The sequence below is a fragment of the Crocodylus porosus genome, unplaced genomic scaffold (genome assembly GCF_001723895.1).
Source record: "Crocodylus porosus isolate Cpor-Errol unplaced genomic scaffold, CroPor_comp1, whole genome shotgun sequence".
Taxonomy (NCBI): domain Eukaryota; kingdom Metazoa; phylum Chordata; order Crocodylia; family Crocodylidae; genus Crocodylus; species Crocodylus porosus.
In genome coordinates, this window is record NW_017728919.1 from 2633111 (window position 1) to 2638322 (window position 5212).

Below are 5212 nucleotides of genomic sequence, written 5' to 3' on the forward strand. Positions count from 1 at the left end.
AAATAACCTAAGTACTGATAATTTCCAGCTGCAGTTTCTGTAAGCTAGAAACATGCTGAATGTCAGCATTCTTTGAAACATGACAGCATTATGCTGGAGTTAGTGGAACTTCATCTTAGAACATTGTCCTGCACTGCCTGCATCGCTCCTGCTACTGGATTGTGTTGTTCCACTGCAGCTGAGGCCCAGAGTCCATTCCCCAATAAGATTCTGTTGCCTAGAGGACTGCAGAGCTGGCTTCTTGCAGCATGTTCTGTGAGACTCTGTCTTCCAAATCGTGCAGTTAGACTTGGGTGGGTGTCAGGGGCTGTCCATATGGAGCCAGTTGCAGGTCTTGTATTCAGATACATTTAGTTAGTTCATGTTGTGACTTTATAAAATTCTAACAAAACTTGTGCCCCACTGTTTCATCCGAAACCTGACTGATCTCACCCTTATTATAAAAAGTAACATAGCTATATATTTGGCTGCTACCTCTGGCCTCAGTCACTGGAGCCCCAATATCAAAATCATTAATTTGTAAATTGCTTCGAGACGCATGAAGAGATGCTGAACAGCAGTGGTAGTTGCTCCATTGCGAGAATTAGCAGTTCTTTATGCTTTCATTTTGCCAGTCTCTTGTGCCTTGTGTCAGAGGATCTCCGCATACGTTCAAATACAAATTCAGGCACACAGTGCCTATGAAGGAGGCCAGGATTTTCCTCACTTTGCATATCAGAAAATTGAAGCACAGGCTACACACTGTCTATGATGGAGCTGAGAACAGAACCCCAGATTCCTGATTCTCAGAGACAGTGCTTTATCCCTGAACGTCTTGGACCTATCCCACTTACTTTTTTAAGTCTTCCCTTTCATATTTAATTTAGTACACTGTCTCTCAGTGCATAGTTTGTAAGAAGAGGTAATGATCTCTGTACTCCTGTAATTTGGATGAGCTTAAACTCAACAAGAATGCCAGCAGTATGAAAGAACTCACTCTTCAACATAGACACTTCAGCTGGCTTCATTCCTGATTTAGTTTGAAACTGACGAAACTATGTCCCAAAACAGAGTGTGTTTATTTAGGGTAAGTGAAAACTATTTCAAGTGCAGACTTTTTAAGTAGAGTTGACCCAAATGACTTGTGACCAGGACCATGCATGCCACAAATGCATTCAGTATAAAGACAGGTAAAATTAATGCACTGAGTGAATAGACATAACACAAAAGTGCATCTTTTAAATTAATTATTTTAAATCTGAATTGCATTTCTTGTTTCTAGTTCTATGTAAGAAAAAGAGGCAAGAATCCCAAAGACCATCAGCATCAAACTCAAAGAGTAACAGCACTGTTATAGGCATACATTTATGAGGTACCAGAAGTCAAAAAAGAACACCGGCCACATGAACTTCAGATGTAGAGGGAAGATATCCTCTGAGGACCTTCTTGGACCTCATTTCTTCCCTGCACTTGTCTCAGATTACAGGCAAACAGAATATTGCCCTGGCAACTCTCATGTTAATGTTTTGTTATGAAGATGCATGAAAACAGAGTGAGGAAAAGAGGAGCACTTGTACCCAAGCAGCAACAATTGCAAGCAAAATGGGTTCAGTTGAAATGGAAAAGCTGTTTACAAGGTAGTATTTGGGATATGCTGCAACTTTCGCATTTGAGCTAGTTTTAAAATAATTTTGTATGAGGACTTCCCCCTCCAAGACTCTGTGCAGTTGCTGTACACTTCCCTTTCAACAGTGACAGTGGGATTTTGGTATTCTACTGCTTTGGAAAGAACCTTTCTCACTGTCTGGCCACATTAAAGTCAACTACTCGCATTGCAGAGGAAGTAATTGGGTGCCAACATTAGTGTGGCTGACTGCAATGCACTTTTCCACTTAATGTAACATGTAATTCCATTTAAACAGGAAAAAGACTTTTATGAGCAAAATCTATTTTTAAAAATTAAATTAAAAATTAAGTAATTTGAAAAGCTTCCCAAAGTGGATGTTGTTGACAGCAACCCTCTTCTGCTTCTGAAAAACACTTGTAAGTACTTGATCACATGGCAACTTTTACATACCTGGGCTGACCTCAGAATGGAGATAGTCCATTCCAGACACAGAGGTTGCTTTGTGTGCCAGTATCTTTTGTCTGAAGGAGTTATGGTAGATTCAGAAAAGTTATGGGGCTCTAGAAACTGACGTAGGAGGGTTGAGTGTGAGTAACAGTGTTCCTTGGGGGTTTATCTGTCCTGAGTTGCTATAGCCTGCATCCCCTCGGGTAACATGGAACAATGAGCTGAGTTTTGCCATCCACACTGAATGAATCAGGTCTGTCCTAAAATGACGTCCATTTCCCTCCAGTCTGCCTAAATGAAAATTGTCTGGGTTCTCAGGGGCCTAGTGAGCTGTCCTCAAAGGCCTGATTCTGTGTACTTCAGGAATCCCTGTGGAGTTGAAATGTAAGATCAGGCTCCAAATATGCTAGGGTCAACAGAGTGCTGGAGAAGCTGTTTTTCACCATATTTGTCACAAAAGATTCTCTTTTCCTACAAGAAACAACCTGTTTCTTTGACCATTTTTATATTCCAGGGGTCTTCAATAATTTGGGCAAACCTTATGCTCACTGGAGCTCCTCATCCTCACCTAATCTCTGGTCTTGCTGCTCTGCACTCCCACTTAATTCTGTTTTCCTGCAGTCCATCTTCTCTAAAGGCTTCGTTCTTTTTCTGCAACAGTATTCTGCTTCCCTGACTTAGGAGCCACCTCAAAATCCACCTCTTTGTATGACGTTTCCTGCATTGATCCCTTGCTCCAGCACAATCAGTTCCATGTCTTGGGCCTGATTTTTGGTATTTAGAGGTGCTAAGTTCAAGTCTCTGCTTTGCCACAAACTTCCAGTGTGATCTTAAGTCCCTTAGACCCTTTGTGCCTCAGCTCTCCCAAAATAAAATGGGACTTATAACATTCTGTGCCTCACAGGTATGTCACGAGGACACTGTTGTGAATAGCTAATAATTGAACACTATTCAATATATTCAGGTAAACATGGACCAAATTGTGACAGTTACCACTACATGCTACAGATAGTGACTCCTGACATTGCTATTCTGAATTCTTACTCTCAGGCTGAATCCAGTGGAATTAAAGATTGTGAGGTTCCTGGATACTATGGAAACGAGAGCTTTGGTATCATTCGTGTTTTGAATTTGAGTGCAGAAACCTGTTGTCATTATAGATATAGACAACAGGGCTTTCAAACACCAGATCCCAGGCATTTATAAGGGACGAGGCCATGAGAATTGGCAAGCTGAAAGTTTGTGCTCTTTGCCTTCTGCCTCCACAATGGGCTCAGTGAAGAAGTAGTAGTGGGAAGTGGGCTCTATGAAATTCTGTTCTACTTCTGCTCATTTGTGAACAGAAAATCACCTATGTAGATGGAACTGGAGCAGGTGTTTGGAGGTAAAGGTGCTGAAAGGTACACTTGACTGGCTATTGAGAAGTGCCTGGAGACCTGTAGTCTAATGGAAGAATGGTGATACTGGAGAACATTGAGGAATACAGGAGTAGGTCATTGATACATTTTCTTTCATTTCTAGATTTGTTCCCCAGATTCTCTCTCTGTATTTAATTTACACTGTGGTACGTTTGTTTTTTATTTGCTGTTTTTCTTTTTCTCCTTTGCAAGAATCAAATGTTTTTAGCGATGCTTATTGCTGGGTGGATGCATGACAGTCAAAGATCAGGTAGCTTTTTTCTGCGATCACACCACAAGTCCTAGACCTCAGCACTTTAAATACAGATTAGATATAATTTGATATTAGAAACAGTTTGTCTTACCTGTGTGACTGATAGCACCTCAGACTGGGTAAGAACATTTCAGACACAAGGCTAGAGCTACAAGAAAAGGGTTCTGGTGTTTGAGATTAAAAAGGTCCTGTTTGCTAAATTAAATTTGACTGCATAACAGTTCCATGTAGAATGAGAGAATTTAGAATCAAATGACTGGGTCTGACCTAGGACAAAATGTGAGCTGTAACAATTTGGTACTATTAGAGTGATGTAGGTGTGATGGTAGAGCAAACATGACAAGCAAGGATATTTTTGAGGGTGAAATCTTTTATTAGACTAATTGCATGGTTTATAGAATTTTCTGTTTTCCTAATTGCTGTTTACTGATACCTTAAAGTTTATTCCGTGAAAAGTAACTGTTATTCCAATGCAGAACTCTGTTGGGAGAGTACTTTTATTCCTGAGTATACCCCGTGCCATGATCTAAAAGTCTGAACTGTGTTGTGGCTGATGTCCTTTTGTTAGACAGAAGCTGCCTGGATCCCTGATCAGCTGAATTCCTAAGCTGGCAGGAGATGTTGCTGTTCTGGTTTCCATGAGCAAGAGCACATGGAGCTGTGTAGTGAGGTACCATTGGTATGCCGATGACGCCTAGTTCTGTCCGTTTTACAAGGCCCAGCAGTCCCAGTCCTTACCCAGTGCCTGGCTACAGTTGTGGATCCAGTGCAGAATAACTAATCAAAGGTGAATCCAGACAAAACAGAAGTGATGGTAGTTGGCAGATCTGGGGGATAGGGACTCCAATCACTGATAGGGTTTGGCGTCTCATTGTCACTTGGTTTTGAAGCACTGAGGTGCTCCTGGATCCTTTGCTGCACGTGGATTTTTAGGTTTTCGCTGTGGCCAGGAGCCCTTTTCACCAGCTCCATCTGGTGCAAAGGCTGTGACTTCTTTTCAGAATCAAATTTGGCCACTGTCTTCCTTGCCTTTGTAACTTCAAGTGTGTTGCAATGTGCTGTATGCAGGGCTGCCCTTGGACTATCTGGAAGCTGCAGCTGGTACCTGTGCACTGACAGGACTGGAGTCAACCAGAGCATGTTAGTCCATGCTTTAGAGTCTGCACTGGCTTCCAGTAGCTGTCTGGGTGCTATCTGAGCTGATGTTTTTGACCTTGAAAATCTTCAGTTGCCTGGACCCTGCATGGCTAAAGGACTGCCTCCTTCCCTGTGGTCTGTTGTAATCCCTAAAATCAACTAGAGACAACTTCCTGCGAGCTTTATTTGGATGCCAAGTTTATTAGTTTGGCAAAAATAGGTGTGTGGTTGTTTTGGATAGTTTCTCTTCAGCTTTGGAAATCCTTTCCTTTCTGGCCCAAACCTATACATTGGAAACGCACTTCCTAAAGAACAGGAGCACTTCCAGCGGAGAGCTAAACCTTTTCACTC